This window comes from Manis pentadactyla, chromosome 8, assembly GCF_030020395.1.
Source record: "Manis pentadactyla isolate mManPen7 chromosome 8, mManPen7.hap1, whole genome shotgun sequence".
Lineage (NCBI taxonomy): Eukaryota > Metazoa > Chordata > Mammalia > Pholidota > Manidae > Manis > Manis pentadactyla.
The window spans coordinates 138,571,745-138,591,634 of record NC_080026.1 but is presented as its reverse complement, the minus strand read 5'-3'; positions in this window follow the sequence as shown (position 1 = coordinate 138,591,634).

Genomic DNA, 19,890 nt, shown 5'->3' with positions numbered 1-19,890 from the left:
CATGGGCCGAGCTCACCCACGTTGCTCCCAGAACCGCCCTGCTGTTCACAGGGGAGGCGAAGGGAGCAGCATTCCCAACACCCCAGGTCACCAGAAAACGCACTGCCCTGGCGCCGCGACCAGAAACCTTCCCCCTGCTCATGAGCAAGAGACGAATCGAGATTAAGGACACACAAGGGGAGAGATTAGAGAACATGGGGTGAGTATAAGAAGTAACTAGCTCTGACTCTGAATAAAGTGACTGAATAGTTTTTCATTTGTTTTAGGAAAGTATTGCAGAAAGGCTTTGTTAGATAGAGAATGTTATATTGCAAATAATTATAATCTTACACTAAAGTTTTAAAAATCAGTAAGTAAATCTGGCAAAGCAGAAGCTCAGCCAGAGCTGAGGAGAGCTGACCCCGAGCTGTGGGCCTGCTTGCATTTACCGGCAGTCACACCCCGCCTGCGAGCTCAGCAAAGGGAACAGGAGTACGTGGGTCCAGGCTGACGAATTTGAGTATCTGTCCAAGTCGTGGTGGGTTTCGAAAGCAGAACACCAAAAATCAGCAAGTTCACCGTAGTTGGACCCTGAGATCTTAGTATCTCTCTCGAGGGAGAAAGAAAAGATGAATGATGATTGCTAACTAGCTAGCCAGCAAGACAGACAGACGATTGATAAATCATACATACCTACCTACCTACACAGATACAGGTAGGTGATAGATAAATAGGTAGATTATACTTGATCAATAATTGATGGATGATACATATTAGAAGATAACAAATAGATGATAGATAGATGATAGATGTTAAATGATTGATTATAGATGAATGAAAATAGATAACAGATAAACGATATAGATGATAGGTAAATGGTAGATAAATGACAGATGACATAGGTAGATATGACAGATAAAAGATAGCTGGAGAGATGATAAATGATAGGTAGATATTCTGCATAGGAGCCGTCTGTGTTAGTGTGTTACAAATACACTCTGGCTTGCAATCTACCCTCCAGATGGTCTCCAATGATGGCTAAAAGTTCTTTATTTTAGCGTAGTCTAATTTCTAAGTCTTGTCCTTGATGGATAGAAGTCTAATTTTTATTTTGCCTTTTTCATTATGTCAATAGTTTGTCTGGCATTTGTTTTGTTTATGTAGTGAGGCAGTGTTGATTTTTTTTTTCCCCCATGGATATGCAGTTGACCCAGTATCCTCTGAAAAACCATCTTTCCATCTGCCTGCAGTGCCCCAATTAATTAAATCATGTCCGTATGTGTTGGGGTCTGTTTCTAGACTGTATTCTATTCCTTGAGTCTATCCAACACTATTACAGCAAAGGATTTTGCTTTCTAATATTTTTTGGTAGTATACAGAAATACAATTGACACTGAATTCAGTTCCATTGCTGAACTAATGTATTAAATTTAGTAATTTCACTATAGACTCTTTGGGATTCTTTTGTATGCACAAACATGCCAGATAATGACAGTTTCATTTCTTCCTTTCCAATTATAAATTTTTTTCTTTCCTGTTGCACTGGTTATTAACTCTTGCACAATGTCAGAAGAGATGAAAGAACACCCTTGTTTATTTCCAGTCTTACCAGAAGAGTTGAGTATGTCACCCTTTGATATGATAGTGTATTTTTAAAATTCCTCTTCAACAGGTTAAACTATGTGCCTTTACTTTCTTATTTTCTAATAAATGCTTTTCCTCCATCTATTAAAATGTCATGAGTTTTCCCTTTTACTCTGATACTATGCTGAAGTACATTTATTGACTTTCAAATGTTAAAACAATCTTGTATTTCAAAATAAACACCATCTGGATACAATGTGTTGCCTTTTCTATGCACTGCTGGACTCAGTTTGCTAATATTTGCTTAGGATTTTTAAATCTGTTGTGAGTGGATTTGAGCTCAGTTTTTCTTCTCTTGTAAAGTCTCTGTCAAATTTCAATTTTTCACATTATTTGAGTCTTACAGAAGAAATTGGTTAGTGTTTCTTTTCTATTCCTGGAAGGTTCTGTGAAGGGTTAGTGTGATTTTCTTCCATTAGAGTTTGATAGAATATGACGGGAAACCAGCTGAACATGGAGTCACTGTGTGTGTGTGTGTGTGTGTGTGTGTGGACAAGTGCACAAAAAATAGAACTATAAATTTGACATATTTAATTCTGGTAAGAATACTCACATTTCTACTTTTTCTTGGGTCCATTTGTTAACTTAGTTTTCCAGGAATTAGATAACTTTACCTAAACATTCAGATTTATTTACATAAAATCATCCAGTGTTTGTCCTCTTGTGATCTTTGTAACAACTGTTAATATCTTTACCAATATCCCTGTTTTGAAGTCCTCATATTTTCCTGATTATCACCAAGGATTTATCAGTTTTCAAAGATTCTTCTCAAAGAATCAGCTTTGGCTTTGTTAAAGCTCTGTATTGTATTTTTATCTTCTGTTTCATAAATTTATATTCTTATCAAATTTATTTCCATCCCTCTTTGGGGTTATTTGCTACATGAGGTTGCATTCTTTGATGATTAATTATAAGCTTTTTTCCTAATATATGTATTTAAGGCTCTGAGTTTCCTTCTAATTAGAACAATTTAGCTACATGAAGCACCCCTGACTTGCAGGTTACTGAATTTATGTTTTTAAGACTCCAGATACGTTAAAAACACATAAGTTATTATGATTATATGTATGCTTTTTAAATACCCATATATTTACCTTTCTCTTTGCTCTTAATTCCTTTCTGTTCCCTAAACTTCCATCTGGAATCATTTTTCTTCTTTTGTATAATAATAATGCTTGTCTGTACTGTTGTCTTTGATGATTTGTCTCCCCCAAAAGCATGATTTGCCCTCATTTTGTAAAGATACTGTCACAGCTTTTAGAAGTCCTGGCAGGCCGCTACTTGGCTTCAAAGCTCTCAGCCTCTTCCATTTTGTCTGAGCTTCACTATTTCGTTGGAAAGTCAGCTGTCAATCTTTCCATTGTTTCTCCAACAGCAACATGTGGGGCATTTGTTCGCTTTTTGGCTCCTTTTAAGATTTTCTCTTTGTCTTTGATTTAAGCAGTTGTGTTATAATGTGCGTAAGTGTAGTTTTCTTTGTATTCATCCAAGTTTTAGAATGCTCCTTGAATTCAGTTATTTAGTGTCCTTTACTTACTCTTCTCCTTCTGAGCCCCAGTTTCAACCATTTTTTCCTATGTATCCTGTACAGCTCATCTTAATATTTGATCACTTTGGGGCTTTTTTTCCCCAACCTTTTGTCCCTCAATGACACACCCAGATACGTCCTATGAACCTACCTGCAGGCCCACTATTCCCTCATCTAACACACTATTAAACTCCACCACTGGGTGGCTCATTTCAGTTATTGGGCTTTTAGGCTCTGGAGTTACCATTGCTCCCAATTCTTTGTCCATTTCTTTCAACGTTACCTTTTAGTCACATAAACATATGAGGCATGGCTAGTTTAGGTTTTCTGCCGCCTGAGAACTCTGTAATCTCATGTGTGGTAGCTCTCTTTCCTGAATGCCACATGCATCTTTTTTTGCCTGCTATTCTTTTGATACAGCTTATGTATCTTCTCATACATAAGCTCTTGTTTTCAATTTTTATGAAATCTAAAACTTGCAATGAAAAATAATAGAGATGATTTGAGAATTTCAATGATGTATTTTCTTTTGGAAAGCTGTGTCCTCTTTTCTTTCTTTTAGGTGACTAAATGAGGGTCACCAATAGGAATTATGTGACTTTAATCCAATCAGGGATTTGGATGACTTAGAGCTCATCTGTGCAGGCTCCTCTATTTCTGGTTTATCCTTTTACTTGAGTTGGGTATTCTGAGGTCCCAAATCCAAGCATAGCTGTTACTGAAATATTTGAAATGAATGTACAATCCTATGCTTTGCTTTCTATCTGTCCTGCCCCTTCTATGTTCCTGTATCTTTTTCTTGACATCTTTAGATTCATTATTTTATTATTTGTTATCTCTATTAGCCTGATAGTTATGTACTTTTTCAACCCTTTGTGCTCCTCCTAGAGATCACAATTTGCATCCTTTACTTATACAAGCTCAATGTTATGTTTTGGCTTCTCAGTCCCCAGCACCTGCTGCAAACTCCCTCAACTTCCCAGCCTCTGAGCCACCACTTTCAGAAACTGCAGGCACCGCCCCAGATACAGACTCACCTTTCCCCAGCTCTCTCCTCCCCAACTTGACAGTTCTCCAGTGCTTTCAAACAAACTCTTTAGGCTCTTTCTCCTGCCCTCCTGGCTGTTCTTGCTACCAAGTCCAAGCTCATGCCGCTCACCCCATGACAGGCCAATAAGTCAAGAGACATGGTGTGGCGTTGGGGCAAAGAAAGTGACTTTATTTGGAAGCCAGCAGACCAAGGGGATGACGGACTCATGTCCCAAAGCCCCACCTTAATTCAGGGTTGATGTCAAGCTTCTTTATATTAGGGAAGGGGGAGCAGAAGGCAGCTGAGGTCAGGAGGTGATAATCGAATCAGACATCTGGATGTCAGTGAGGGTCTGAGGAGGGCAGTGAGTCCTTTTGCCCTTGGCCAGCTAACCCCAGTCATTCTGTGACATGCATCTGGCCATGATGTTTCTGTAAGGACTTAACAGTCCAGTCATCATTTTTGTACATATTTATTTATCTCCTCAGGGAGACAAGTTTCGGCTGAGGGGCTGGTTGCATCAATCTCAAGTCACAGGCTAAATTCCCTCTGATGACTAACGCTGGGCTGCAACACTGGGCAGGAGCTTTCTGACCCTAAAAATTAAGCAGCAAAGGAGGCAGAGACAATATGAGGGTGGAGATATCAGCTTTCTCACACCCCCACATTCTCAGTGGGAGGGCTGGTCCAAACCTCGTCTACCTTCACCAGAGCTGGAAACTTGGTAGTGACCATTTCAACTGACATTTGGCTCATCTCCAATTTTTTGAATTTCCAAATGCCAGTATAGGGACTATGTACCAGGGGGACTTTGGACCTCCATAATGATACCCAGGATTTATTATTAGGTTCTTGCTATGCACAGTAAGGCTTTGAGTTGGGAGTATATGAGATCGCACTTTGCAAGTCACAGATATGAACACAGAGGAGACCCTGCCCTGGCCATATGTCACAGCCGCCAAGTGTGGATACAAACCTGCAGAATCTGACCTCAGACTCTCTTCTCTTAACTGCTATACCACACGGGTTGACTGGGAAACAGTTAAACATTTTTTAAAATCACGGACCCCAGAGTGATAAGGTAACTGGTAGCATGCAGTTAACAGACGTGAATGTATGTGATTCCCAGAGGAAAGAGCCGGAGCCTGGGGAGAGGTGTGCGATGAGCAGCCTCTAACTGGAAGGGTAGAAACACACCTTAATAAGAAGGATCCTTTTCTGAATATACTGAAACTCTAAATTGCAGAATGCCACTGACGAGTTTCAGAGTTAACACCGTTTAAGGGCAACAGAACCTTATTTATCTGGATTTAATTCCAATAATACTCTCCCCAGGGAAAATACAAACCTCTCCAGTTATAAAAGCACAAGCCCTTGGAAGAGGGTGGGCAGGCAGTCCCTTACATCTGTCACCACGAAGGAGGAGGAGCCGCAGCAGGAGGGAGGGGAGCCCGCAGGAAGCAGGGGTCAGGACAGAACCCGCACAACGCCTCGTGAGATGTCCGTCCACGGCCAGCGAGAGGTCCCGTCCCGTGGCCGCTGTTTGGGGGCTCCCTTCCCTGATCCACAGCAGCAGCAGCAGCAGGCCCAGAAGGGGCAGCTCTCCCAAACCCAGTCGTTACCTCCTGGCACTGAATCCCCACATGAGTGCCGAGGCGCTGTGCACTGCGCCCCCGGGAGCCCATCTCTGCTGTCCGAGGCCCTTCCCCGTCCTCAGGCCAGGCCGCAACAAACCACACAGGTCCCAAGAAGGGGAGCCCAGTGACACACACCGTCGCAAGGAAGCCATCACAGCCCCTTCAAAGGTTCCCGAAAACATCAAGTTGCGGGTGAGTCTAGTCCACCGTTTTTTCCAAATGAACAATTAGGAAGTGAGTTCTATAAACCTTCCTATGCGTAAGACACGGGCAGCTGATCACCTTGGCTGCTTTCAGTCACCCCAGCTCCCAGGACTATAGTGTGACAATATGACTGCCTCCCATGGGGCCTGCGGGCCACAGGGACCTGGGAAGGAGACCCCACGTCCTGGGCTGCCCGCCCTCAGAGCACACAGCTCAGCGCACACAGAGGAGCCCCCTCAGGCAGGGCCTGGGGGCAGCCGGGCATGGCGGTGGACTCCTGCATGGCCTAATCGGTGCCCATGAAACCTCCCTGTTCCCACATCCCTGGCCTGCGGCAGCTTGAACAACCACTCTGGGGAAATGGCACCCCACTCCTGATGTTTGCTTTCATACAAAGCGCCCACAGATGTTGCAGATACATGTTAAGCTTGGATCGTGGGCACTCTCCTCTGCATTTTAACGGTTCCAGTGCAGCTGTGTCTCCCGTGGGTCAGTCGGTTCACCGCCCGCCCCGTGCCGCCCCCAGCAGGGAGCAAAAGGTGCCATTGCTGTTTGAATCAAAACATAACTGCTGCACTCAAGCTGAAAATGGAAATAATCAACATAGGAGCCCTGATTTAAGTAAACATGTGCACGCTTTTCACCCCTTGCTGGAAAACAACACGAGCAACACAACTGAACAGCTGCTTGCGAGGAGAGCTGCCAGCAGGGAGCACGGGCTGCCGTCCACGCTTCCTTCTTGTTAGGATGCTTCACTCTGGAAAGCCCTTCAACATTCATTTAGAAGGGATTTTGCCCAGGATGGTCAGACAGCAGTGTGTTCCCACTGACTTCCAGGCTGACAGGTTGGCTGCTATTCAGACAGAGCTGAGGAAGCCACTGTGTGATGAGGATGCTGGGCACCAAAGCAAAGGTGGTGCTCTGGGCATGGCAGATGGAGCCCCTGGCTTTGCCCAGAGGCCAAGCAAAGGCATCGTGCTCAGTTCCAAGGGGAGAGGGACTGAGGGAGGGTGTGCATAAAGTGAAGGCTCCTGCGGCCAGGATTCTCCCCTGGCCCTGGTGGGCTGGCTCACTACACGCGTGTGGGGAATACATCATTATTGACTATATAGAGAGCCCTGCCCAGTGCTCTGGGCAACGCGGTGGCATGGCTGCAAGGCTGCAGGGAGCAGAGCAGAGGCTGGAGTGGTGGCAGCACTGAGGACAGAGACTGGCACGGCTGTGCAGGTAGAGAGGCCCAGAGACAGAGACCGGCTTGCTGCCTGCAGACTCGCTCTGAGGGGATGGGATTCTAGTGACTGACCTGCCACTGTGGAAATAAAGTTGGGTATAAACCCTTTCACCCCAAGAACGTTCTACTGTCATTTCTTTGGTCACACTGAATCCATAGTGAACCTGCCCGGGGCTGGAAGCCAGCGGCAGGACAGAGGGTTCCCCTGTGTCTTAGAAGTCTGTTCTCACAGACCTGTTCCCTGTCCTCAAGCCAGAACAAGGAAAATGAAGGAAGAGAAAGCAGGTGTCTCAGGACTGCCATAAGGTGAATTTGCAGCCCCGATGCCACCCCCAGGGCATGGCAGCGTGGGCCCCGGACTTCGCCCAGAGAGCTCAAACAGGCTGTGCGCTGGAGAGACCTCCCCCCTTATGTCTCGACTCTGTCCTCTGCCGCCCTCCCTTCATGTCCCCAGGACGGGCAGGAAGCAAAACACAGGGGGAAGCTTCATGGGGCTGTGCTGGCTCCTTCCACAGTTTGGGGGGTTTGCACCCTCACCTGGACACCCCTTCCCAATGGACCCCGCCAGCCATTAGCCTGAAACAATGTGCCAGTGACAGCAGCTTCTTTTTAACCCCATGGGCAGGTAATTCTGACTGGCAATGCCCTCGACTTCTGCAAAGATACCAGGCACTCAGAGCAGCCAAAGACGGGCACGGCCCAGAGAGGGAAGCGGGATTTCACCTGACCTCCCAGTTCCCAGAAATTCCAAATTGCACCTTGGGGCCACGGTGGCCCCACAATTCAGGTCAGCCGGCGAGAGTCCACACCGTCAACGTGGCTTCTGCCTCCCCCAGGACCAGCGTCTGACCAGAGGCTCACCCCCAGCCCGTGTGCTGCTCAGCCCCGCCCAGAGGGCTGGCCCAGGTGGCTGTGGCAGGGCGGGTCCTTGCGGCCAACCCTGCTCCCAGGGAGGCTGGCGCCCCAGGTGAATGTCCCAACAGCGCTCATTGGCAAAACCACGCCCCTTCGTAGGCCACGCCCCTTCACCAGCGCCACTTTTTGCCCCGTGCACATCGCCCCAGGCATTTATCAAAAACTGCCCTTTGCTTGGCGAGCCTTTCTGGGCTGGGCAGATGGCACACAGATGTAAGGGACCGGGGCCCACGGCCCTCACAGGGATCTCATCCCGAGGATCTGTGGCTCGGATGTGGAAGGCCCTCCAGGGTGGGCAAGAGCACATTCCAGACGCCGCCCCAGGGGTGCCAAAGAGAACACGAGTCCCCACCAGCATTCTCTCTTCCCCTGTTCCCACGGGTTTGTGGTATCTACCAGCTTCTGAACTTCGTGACAAATATTTCAGAAAAATCCAATTGCCCCTTGTCAAGTGAATTTTGGTTTCTGAAAAAGAGCCATACAGTAATTCAACCCTAAGTAGCAGTTCAGAGCTAGAAACATAACTTTGAAACATATATTGAACTTTTTTCTGAAGGCTGCTTACTCTTCCTAGTATTTTTAAATTATTTCTCCCTGAAGCATGAACAGAAGTTTCACAAAATGCAAATGTCAGGACACTTGAACTCAATAAATTCTTTTCTATTATCCCAGCATTCTCTCCTTCCCTAAGCCTGCCATCACTGCAGTCAAGAATCAAATGAAAGAAGAAACATCGTTTGCTTAATGCAAGCCCTCACCTTGGCAGGGAGGATCATGGGGTGCTCCGATGTATTATACATTGTAAAAAATTCCTACAAAAAGCAGCATAACCATCACAGTTGCTAAATTTTCCCCTGGGGAAAAAAAATGCATTTTAAAGTAAGTGGAGTATTTTCTTCCTTCTTCACTGACTTGAGATTTCCCTTGGTAAAAGTCGAGAGAGCAGAGTTCCAGCATGCATATCACTCAAGGATCAATCAATTTTCTGGAGGCATTTTTCTCCATGAGAAAAGACCACCCCTCGCTCTAATCATTTTGGATTTTTTGCCTGACATAACACTGGTTTCCTAGGGACAAACTAAATAACCAAGTTCCACGAACTGAATACATTTCACCGCGCTCTGCCTTGACAAGGCAACTGGAAACACTTTAGCATCAAAAGGCTGGCTTCATCTATCAACGGGTGGCACTTTAAAAGCAAAACAGGAGGAAAAGCTAAAAAAAGAAAAACATGGTTTACCTACTCCATTAAGATAATGAAGACGATACTTAGGGTGCAGAACTATTTTTATAAAACCAGATGTGTCTGTGAGAAGCTAAGGTATAACCCAGGGACGAACAAGCTCAAAACTTCAGCAACAGCTAAGGACAAGCCGCCTGCATAGCAGGTCCAGTGCGGTCACACACGGCACCTGGACGCACAGCGCCCCCGAGGGACATCCCTGCGGCCCACCCATTGGCTAGGACCGGTCACGTAGCCAAGGGAAATAGTCCTCCGAGGTCCCAAAGGACAGTGAGCCTCGGGATGTTGGTGAAAACTGACACCAGGCACTCCGCACGAATAGCGTAGCGGGAAGTCTGCAGAGCCCCAGGCCAGCACGCACCCCGGGTCAGCACACATGAAGCCCCTGGGTGGCGCCCCGGATACGTAGCTTTTAAAGAGCCACAGGTGATCACAAACCGTAGTGGGACTGACAGACCTCCTCCCAGAGGTCAGCACCCTCCGGACCTGGCCAGCAGGCTGTGCTGCCGTGGCCCCGCCCCACTCAGCATCTCAGCTTCACCCCTAGAAGGGAGCGACCTGCAGGATCTCCAAGCTCAAACTCAACTCAAACTCGGCGTGTGTGAGGCTCTGCTCCGCGGCCCCATGGGGCCTGGGGATCGGCTTCAAAAACCCCTCCAGCTGCGTGGGCGGCGCTCCCCACCACCTCCCGTTTGATGCTGGAATCAGTGTCCGCTCCAATAAACTCTCAGAAGTTGCAGTGTGCCTCAGTTTACCTTGTGCCAGTACACTGAAGATGGCAGGGGGAATCCGAGAGACAGGAGGGACAGTGAGGAAATGTGTCCTTGGCCAGCCATGTGGATGCACTCCTGGGGCATGATGAAGGGGGGCGGCTGCAGCCGGAGCTCTCCACAGGGCAGGCACGTGCAGAGCGGACATGGCACCCAGACCCCGGCCCCCTGAGCCCCACACCTGCTCCCGGGGGTGAAGGGGGCCGCGTGGCTCACCTGCAGTCCTCAAGGAAGATGTGCCCGCAGGACTGAAGCCACCCTGTCCCTGCCCGTCGTGGAGATGAGGCCTCCCTGAGAGAGCTCTCGGCCAGGACCCCATCCTGTTGCCCTCCCAGCTCTAGAACATTCTCTGCCTGCCAAGTATAGCCTGCTCTTTTCATAAACCTCCAGTCCCTGCAGGTGCTTCCTGACCCCTTCCCACTCAGCAGCACCCCCAGCTTCCTTTTTCTGGAAAATTACCCCTTCTCCAGGTCACCCCCATCAGGCTCTCAGCCGCCAGTGACCCCACCCACCTCCGCTGGTCCCAGCTGGCTTCTGTCGTCCCTGGAGGCTCAACACCTCCCTCCCGGCCTCTGCTTCCTTCCTGATGATGGCTCTCACCTGCTCCCACTGGGATCGCCTTCCCACCTCCAGGTGTCCCCAGGCCCGTCCAGCCAGCCCACACTGCAAACCCTCCTGGTGCCCCAGAAGACACTGACCCCACCCCCACCCCCCGTGGGGCTCAGGGCAGCCCACCCACCGCCAGGGCTTGGCCAGTGCTGCTGAGAGAAGGAATGAATGTCAGCAAAAGCCTCCCAGGGCAACACCAGAGCCGGTGAGAGTCCTCATGCACATCCATGCCACAGGCATGGTCCTGTGAGGGCAGCGTGGAGCCAGGAAGCTGCAATTCCCAGACACCTTCAGTTCAGCTTGTATGTCAGCCTTGCAGCACGCTTGCCCCTGCCGGGCCCCAGGCCCAGCTCCTCTTCTAGGATGCTTTGCCCCCTCGGCCTTGGCATTCTCCATTCTGACACCTGGCCTTAGACTTGGGCTCTGACCCTCGGTGTGCCTTACAGCCCAGCTGCAGCTGTCATTACCAGATGCTTCCGGGCACCGACTCCTGGCATGCCAGGTCTCCACCAAAGCCCCACCTGGAAGTGGCTTCTCATAAATCTCATCAATCTCTGGCCACTTACAGAGCTTCTGGAACCTTCCTGATGAACTGTGCTATTTATGTGGCAGATCACCAGGGGCTGAGACCCACGGGCAGATGCACCATGAATTTCGAGTGCCCACCATAGTCAGTGCCAACACAGCTGTGCAGACTCCTGTAACCAGCGTGGGAGGCCCCAGGCTCTGGCCTGCCCACCCTCTCGTCCTGTGTCCCAGGTTGGACAGCCCATGCACAGTTGTTAGTACCAGCCAGAGGCAGGCACACTGCAAACCTGCTTCTCAAGGGCAGTGAGAGCAAACAGCTGCTGACCTGTGCCCAGAGAAACCACAGCAAGCTCGGGACACTGCAGGCACCACCACCTCACTACTGGGCAGAGGGCTTCCTCCCCTGGCCCTCCCCTGCAGGCTCTGAGAAGCTGGCCCCCATGCACTGCATCTGGGCGCCCCTGCCCACCCCCAGCCGGGCTGAGCCCCGGGGAGCCTGGTCAGGACACGGGCAGGAGGGTGAGGCTGGGTGTCCCTCCCCACTCCCCTCCCTGCTCACTCAGGTAGGATTTCCTCAGCTAACTGCTTTCCTTGGGCGCCACACAGCTCCTCTAGGCCGGAATGCGCACCTGCGCTCTCCCTGTCTCTCTCTTTCCCTCCGTCCCTCTGTCTCTGTCCCTCTTTATTCCCTGTCTCTCTTTCCCTCCCTCTGTCTCTCTCCCTCCCACACAACCCAAGCCCACCCCATTCTGTCCCCATTCACTGACCTCTCCCCTTCGGGGTCCTCCCCCCAGGAGCGGCACCGAGCCTCCCAGCCCCAATGCCCAGAGCTAGGCCATGAATAGGTTTCCCTGCCCGCCTTTAAGTCACCCTCTTACTGAACTCTCCTCGAATTCCTTGACTCAAGGGTGCATCTCTTTCCCCCAGGACCCAGGCTGGCCCAGCGCCCGTGATGTCTCCAGGACACACAGGAGGGGCCCACCACTCCTCCCATCTTCCAAACCAGTTGGGTGCCAGGACAGGGCCCTGCACACCGAGGCCCAGGACTTCCACACCCCAGGCAGGGCCTCGCGGCAGGAGACCAAAGGCCAGATTCTGAAACAGAGCTTGTGAGCAGGGAGAGGGCCCGGAAGCCATGCACAGGCCCAGCCAGTCACGTGGATGACCCTAGGGCCACCTGTCTGCTCGGCTCCCCAGACACCCGAGTCCACGGAAGCATGAGCACCTCCCGCCCCCAGCTCAAACCCAACCAGTCAGGATGGAGGGGCTGTTGGCAGTCAAGACCTGAGACTGACGGTCCCGAGAACCAGCAAACCACCCGTGCTGGGCTCACAGTCAGACCAGACACAGAATCGATGGTGAGTCTCGGGCAGAGGAGGGAGGTGCCAGGGCCACGGCAAGCCCACCGGTGCAGGGGTCGGCTGGGCCCTCTCTGCCCCGGGGTCATGGCTCACAATATGAGCATGATGGCATTCAGCTCTGGGGTCTGGGAAGGCAATTATAGTAACAGGTCCTATTTTTGTCATTTGTCATTGACTTTGACCAGAAAGGCAGTGTTCTTACACACACACACACACACACACACACACACACACACACACACACACAGCAACAGGCTCACTTGGGCGGCCGCACCTTAGGAAAGAACAGAGGCCCAATTATAGTAACAGGTCCTATTTTTGTCATTTGTCATTGACTTTGACCAGAAAGGCAGTGTTCTTACACACACACACACACAGCAACAGACTCACTTGGGCAGCCGCACCTTAGGAAAGAACAGAGGCCCATCCCGGCTCTAGTACCTGCCTGGGCTGGGCGTCCACCTGACCCCACAGAGCAAGATTCCTTCCTGAAACTCACATGTCTGCCAGGATTCCTGCTGGGAAGCCTGGGCTGGGAAAGCAGGCAGGCCTGGAACCCAAACTATTTCCGCCTCAAGGCTGGTGGCCATTTCCTGGGCCTCGGGTCACTGTCTGTTAACAGGGGTCAGGCAGCAGTCAATTTCATGGGGAAGAGTTACTGGTGGCCAGGACGACATTCATGAGAAAACACTCCCCATTTCAAGCGGCGAGTCATATCTGCTTTTGCCCTTTTTATGAGTAAATAAGACGCCTGGGGCCCCGAGGGCGACTCCCGTAAGTGCATCGGCACCAAGCTCGTACTTGGACATGGAGGCGTTACTGTCACTTGACATCAACCACACGTGAATATCTGCCAGGACGTTAACAATGACGAGGCTGTGGCTGAGCAGCTTTATGAGACGATCCCGAAGCACAACCACGCAGGTCACACACCCGAGAGCACGGCAGCATTCAGCTAAGTTTGGGTGGTTATACTTACTGTGTATTCTGATTCTGACCTACTTAAAGAAAAGAATAGCAGGAGAGAGATACAGCTCTCACAAGCATGGAAATCATGGCCCCAGAGATTGTATCTGTATCAAAGATGATTATTTTCTCCAACAAAATACATTAGAAAGAGCATAAGAACAGCAATGGCTCCAATCCACCAAGCACTTCTGTGTGGCGGGCATGTGTTTAAAGAGTTTTGCATAATTTATCTCAATTAATCTTCATGAAAGATCCACGAGGTGGGCACCACTGATTTTCCCATTTTGCAGCTGGGGAAATGGAGGCAGGGCATGATGGGCATCGTGGTGACAGAGCCGGATCTGACCCTTGGCTCTGATTGCTCACGGGTCTAAACCACTGTCTACGCTGCCAATACCTGAAAGGCCACGGTGTGTTCTCCCAACACACCCTGGGTCCCCGGCCTCTAGGAGGCCCCAGCAGTGGGAGGGGGGTCATGCACAGGGCCAGCACGGCACTGACGTCCACGAAGCCACTGCCAAGGCGGCACTCATGTCTCAGGTGGAACCGTCCCCTCCTGGAGTCTGAGCAGTGACCAGAGGTCTCTGACATCTTCCCGGATGCACCCAGGCTGCTGCCCCATCCTGGTCCTTCCACTCACGGGCCGCCCGGCAGGAAGCACCCCCACCGTGACACACACATATTCATTGCTCCTCCACGGGAGGGGGTCTCTCGGGCTCTGGGACCAGTTCCTGAGTCTCAGGCGCACACAGGAACCCGTGGACCATCTCGCCATGCCCCCCGGGTGTGTCTCTTACAGCAAGGACCCTCTTGAGAGCAAGAGCTCTGTCTCACTGTGTGTGAGTCCAGACCTCAGAACAAGTCTCAGGACAAGGAAGGCACTGCATGTTTCCTCTCATGTGAATAAAAACAGGATCTGATCAACGCTAGCTGTATGAACAAACAGCTGTGCGGCTGATGTAGAAACTGTAGATAACGATGGAAATATTATCTCTGTTCTCAAGATAAACGGAGACAAAAGCCCCAGCCTGGCTCCAGCTGGCCACCAGCAGCTCACAGCTGTGGGCAGCAGTACAGTGATGCCCCCCAACACCCACACAACAGCCTCCAGGCGGTCCCATGTCAGCCTCCGCCCAGTCTGTACCCAGAGCCCAGTCTGTACCCAGAGCCACACCTGCTGTACCCCATGGATGTTGTGAGAGCTTCTGCACAGCCACCCGCAGACAGCCCTGAGAGTTCTCACCACCTGGATGGCTGCCCGTGGGCCCACGTCCCTTCCACACTCCCTACACCCCAGCCCACACTCACCCAGCTCGGAACCAGAAAGGCCCCAGGCAGGAGCTGGCAGCTCTGCTTGGCACTGGCCACAGCCACCCACTCCTGACACCTGCTCCTGGGCCTGTTGAGCAGCCAGGAAACGGGAGGGAGCTTCGGCTCTGCACCCACGGCCCACTTGCGCTGCATGGCTGGGGAGTGCCGGCCTCCCAACCATTTGAAGTGGCCAGAATCAGAGGCTCTTGAGAAAACAGCCCCTATAGAGCCGACCCAAGAAAAGCAGTCTCTGCAAACGAGTTTTCCATACTCACTGTGGTGTACGGCTGGGCAACACAGGGTGAAATCCACGGGAGACATCAAAGTGCTCTGCAAAATCGAAAAGAAAATAATTTTATAGTCCAAGTGAATTGCTATCATAAACAAATTGTAACAATTTAATATATTTATTGAAAGCTAAATTTTCTGCATTTTCAGCATGCTTTCCTGCCCTTTGGGATCCATCACAGTTCCAACCGCCAGCGAGCTGTCCCCGCCAGCAGTAAAATGTTAATCGACTGACACCGCTGGACTGTGTGATGTCTGAGGGATGCCATTTACTTTTATAAGACTCCATCAATAATACATGAAAGGTATTGTGTAACACAATACGATTATTTTAATTCCTGTACCCAAATCTAGGGAAACTCCGAGGGAAGTCCCGTGAGGATCTTTCCCTTACGTGGGGAGTCTGGACTCGCGTGGAAAAGCACAGGGGCTGAAACGCTGCACATCAATTTTAAAAATTCCTCTCTTCTGTCTGTGTACTAATGAACCCATGATTCACTAAGTTATTTCCCAAATGATTCTGTAGAAGACACTTTTCTCCATCTTTACCCTCCTTCAATCACAAATTGCCAGTTCAGGGGAGAGGGTGCAACGTCTGTCCACAGGCTGCCCTGAGGCAATCAGCCCCCTGGGTGGGATCCGCGTGGCCAGGCATCTGTAGGTGGCAGGTGTGTGGGCTGCCCGGGGGCGGGGCTGCCATGGGTACCAGGTCACTGGCAGGGCACTGTGTCCTGTGGCGACACAGACACTGAGGCAGCCGGCGTGCAGGGAGCAGCTCCCAAAGCCAGGGCCCCACGAGATCATTCATGTTGAACAAGATGAAATAGAACTGCGTGGTCAGTGGTAATGATGGGGCCCACTGCAGGCTCGCAGGGTCCGAAGGCCAAGAGATCACTGACACCAGAGCAGATGGCTGCAGCACAGGCAGCGCAAGGTCATGCTTTCTGGTTGGAGTGGGGGTGCCTGCAGGGTCTGGCCAGCCTCCACGGGCTGCTCTTTGGAGCCCAGAGGTTGCTTGGAGCAGCGCCTGCCCCACTGCCCACCCTGCCTGGAGCAGTCCTCCACCCCACCCACCACCTCCCCAGCGGCATCTCTGGGGGTGCCAGTCCCCACCCTGTGACCGTGGGAGTCTTGAGGCTGACCATGCAGACTCCAAATCCCCAGGAGGAAGGAGGACGCTGTCTAGCTTAGCTCTTCTGAAAGGTCTCCGTGCAAATCCCTGCAGCCAACTCCTTTTTCCAGATGCCTGCACTGCAGACCAGCTGCTCCCCTAGAGAATGAACAGGTGGGAAGCATGCACCAAGAGGATGTGCCTAACACACAGGAGAAGGCGCAGCAGAGCCCTCTCCACCCCCCACTGGCTGCCCTGGACCGAAGCCTGGCAGCTGTCACTGCCATGGGCTGCGCTCCTGCCCCGGCCACATGCATGCTGACCTGTGGCATCTGACTGCTGCCCTAGTGGGCTGTGGCCTCATTGGTCCCATGGGAGAAGCTGTGTACTGCTGCCCACAGGCCCCTGTGGTGTTGCATGGGAAGGAAGGCCTTCCAGGGGTGACCCTCCACCCAGCAGCACAACACACCTGGTCCCTGCAATGTTTCACCTGCTCCTGCAGCTGTGTGCCCTCAAGGTAGGACCACACAGCAGGTTCACCCCTGGATCCTAAGCCCCAGCCAGGGCCTGGTACACCACAGGTGCTCGGGAAACCTGAACCACCACCGGTCACCTACCTGGCTATGTAGTGTCAGGAGCAGAGGCTTGGGCTCAGTTTGACTTTGTGTTTAACTCCACAGAGGGAATGAAATGTAAAGAGATGAATGATAAACTCACACCATATCTACAATGCTTAAACATCCCATCATGATTTGTCAGAAAAGCACCTTCATTCCATATGGTAACTAGTTATATGTATGGAGCACCGTCATATCCCAGGCCCTGCCAGCTTTCCTCTGCCAAGAGGACCCGCATGCCGTTTGGCTTCAGCGGAAGCCCAAGAAACAGAGTCATTGGTATTTGAACACCAAAATGTCACACTGAAACACAGAAATAGTCCTGGGGCAATGTTTTTGTGAGTTTAGCAAGCAAACGTTTGAAAATACCTTCCATTAAGTCTGAAAGTCTCATTTTTCAAGCCTTTGTTTTAACTCTGAAGGCGAGGGCTTCATTTCTTAGGGTTCCAAAATAAGCCTTGTTGCGTTAGGCACGTCCCCCTCCCAGCCTACAGATGGACCCGCTCTTGCCTTGTGTGTGTTTTATGCATAACGTACCACCCGACTCACTGCCTTTCACTCCTGGAATGCAGTGGAGAGGCACGTGGAAAGAGAAAAGGCTGCTGAGCTTCACGAGCAGGAGGCACCAAAGGCCACGCGTTAAAATGCTCCTAAGTGTCACCTGGGGTGTGCGAGCTCTCTGTTGCATGCCATTCTGACAGGTTTGGTGATGTGCTTCCAGCTCAGAGCAGATCAGAGCTGCTCACTTGGAACAGCCGGGACCTGCGATGGCTGACGGCGGGACAGAGAAGTGAAGGGTGCCAGTCTGCATGCTGCGGAAGGAGGGGGTCTACACACACTGCCGAGAGCCCCCGCACAGAGCACAGCAGCCTGGCTGACCACGTGGGAGCCCCAGACACGTCCCTGTCCCCAGGAGGACCGGGTGGAGCAGGGAGTGGCCTCCCATTTTGCAGAGCGGAGCCTGAGCGCGGAGAACACACAGCCCTCCTGGAATGGCAGATGGAGGTTAGAACCGCGATGCCCCTGCCCCTGTTCCACGCTTCATCTGTAGCCAGATAACAAGGGGCAGGCACAGCTCCTCAAAGATGATGTCTGGGCTCAGGGGGCAGTTACTCCTGCCCTCCCTCCTCCATGGGGTCTCATTCTTGTGGGTGGTTTAGAAAATCACTAGAGTGGCCTGGCCATGGGGCAAGGGGAGGGGCAGGGAAGTCCCATGCTCCTCTATTACACAAACCCTCATTTGGTGTTTCCAGGTGTAAAGCAAGTCTTCTCTGGGCATGAGCAGGGGGCAGCATTTGTTGTCCTGGACTTATTTACCTTAAAAATGCTTTGTCACATGGTGCACCCAGCCCTGACTCTCCGGCCACCTGTCCCCACCCAGCAATAGCTGGTTCCCTGGGGTGAGCCAGCGCCGGGCACTCAGCACAATTCACTGAACAAATTACTCAGTAAATACTGGGTGCACTGAGTCATAATGCTATTCGTTGTAATGGGGATTTACCTGGCTCGAAAACTGTTCCTTAACCACAAATTCATTTCAAGCGACATGTCATATGAAATTAATATTCTCCCCATGGCTGCAGATCATCCTTCAGCCACCACTGCGCCCCTCGGCTTAATGACACACTTTAAAAAATGACGGCGCTAGTTAAAGCTGAGTGGTCATCTCACTCCCAACTCATCTTTACAGTTTTCAAAAAATGTTTAAAATTCCTTCAGCTGAGCCTCTGGCTAAATGTGAATATTTAGGAAAGTAAACAAAAATCATGATTTCCATTTGGAAATCAGTGAGGAATGAACAATTCACAGCTTGGTTTTTAAGTAATGGCTCAGCAGCTGGCTTTGGTAGAAGCTAGAAATGTGCCCCAGGCTGACGCAAGAGAGGACGTCTTCTCTCCAGATGAATCACCCTCCGGGAGCAAAGTGAGGCGTTATGCGGAGCAAGGGTCCTGGTCCCACGGAGGCCTCCAGGCGGCAGGACGGGGCCCTCGAGGACCTCCGAATAACTGGCCAAGGACTTTGCGAGGGGGCATTACCCAGGGCCACGTCACCGCCGCTGGACTGCAGGGCATGTACAAGCCCCAGCAGGCAACGCCCCAACTCAGAACATGCTCTTCCACGGTCACCCCTCTTCTACAGCGGGATTTAAGCTTGTGCGGTTGGTTGTTTCTTACTTTCCTAGATAATCTGAGGCATGAGAGTAGCTCTCTCAGCCCGAGCTGCATACTGGAAACAGCCGGGGAGACGCAGAAATACAGGGCCTGGTGTCACCCGCACAGGTTCTGATTTAGTTGCTCTGGGGTGTGGCCGGCTTCCGTGTTGAAATTCGAATGTGCGGCCAAGGCCGCCAAGCCCTCACTCAGTCAGAGGCGCCCCTAGGGCACCCGTGCCAGCCGCAGGTAAGGGCCTGGGAGCAAAGCGGGAGGGAGGAGGGCGAGGCGGAGGGGGGACAAGGAGGGAGGGGACGCGGCTGTGAAGGACAGACAAACGGCCTAGACTGAGGGACACATCCGCGGACAGAAGGAAACACCCCACATGTGCTTCGTGCTCAAGGACAGCACAGCAGGAGCAGAAATTCAATAAAATAGTCACTCAAAGGGAAGATTATAAAACAGTAAGATGAGAATGGAGACTGCGGACTCCAGGAAACAGCTTGGCCCCAACACCGTCACTACCGAAACACTATTAACGCTGAAACATCAAGAAAGCGATCCCACACAGGTAACACGAATAAGGGCGCAGGGAAAAGGCCTGAGGAAGCCCACGTAAGGAACACGGGTTTCCTGAAACGGGAGCGCCCGACACACGAGCCCCGTGGCCCCACAGAAACCCTGGGCGCGCCTAGGCCCAGAATCTGGTATCGTGCTTCAGGATGAAATTATGCCGGACAATCTACGATGCGTCTCCTGGCTAAG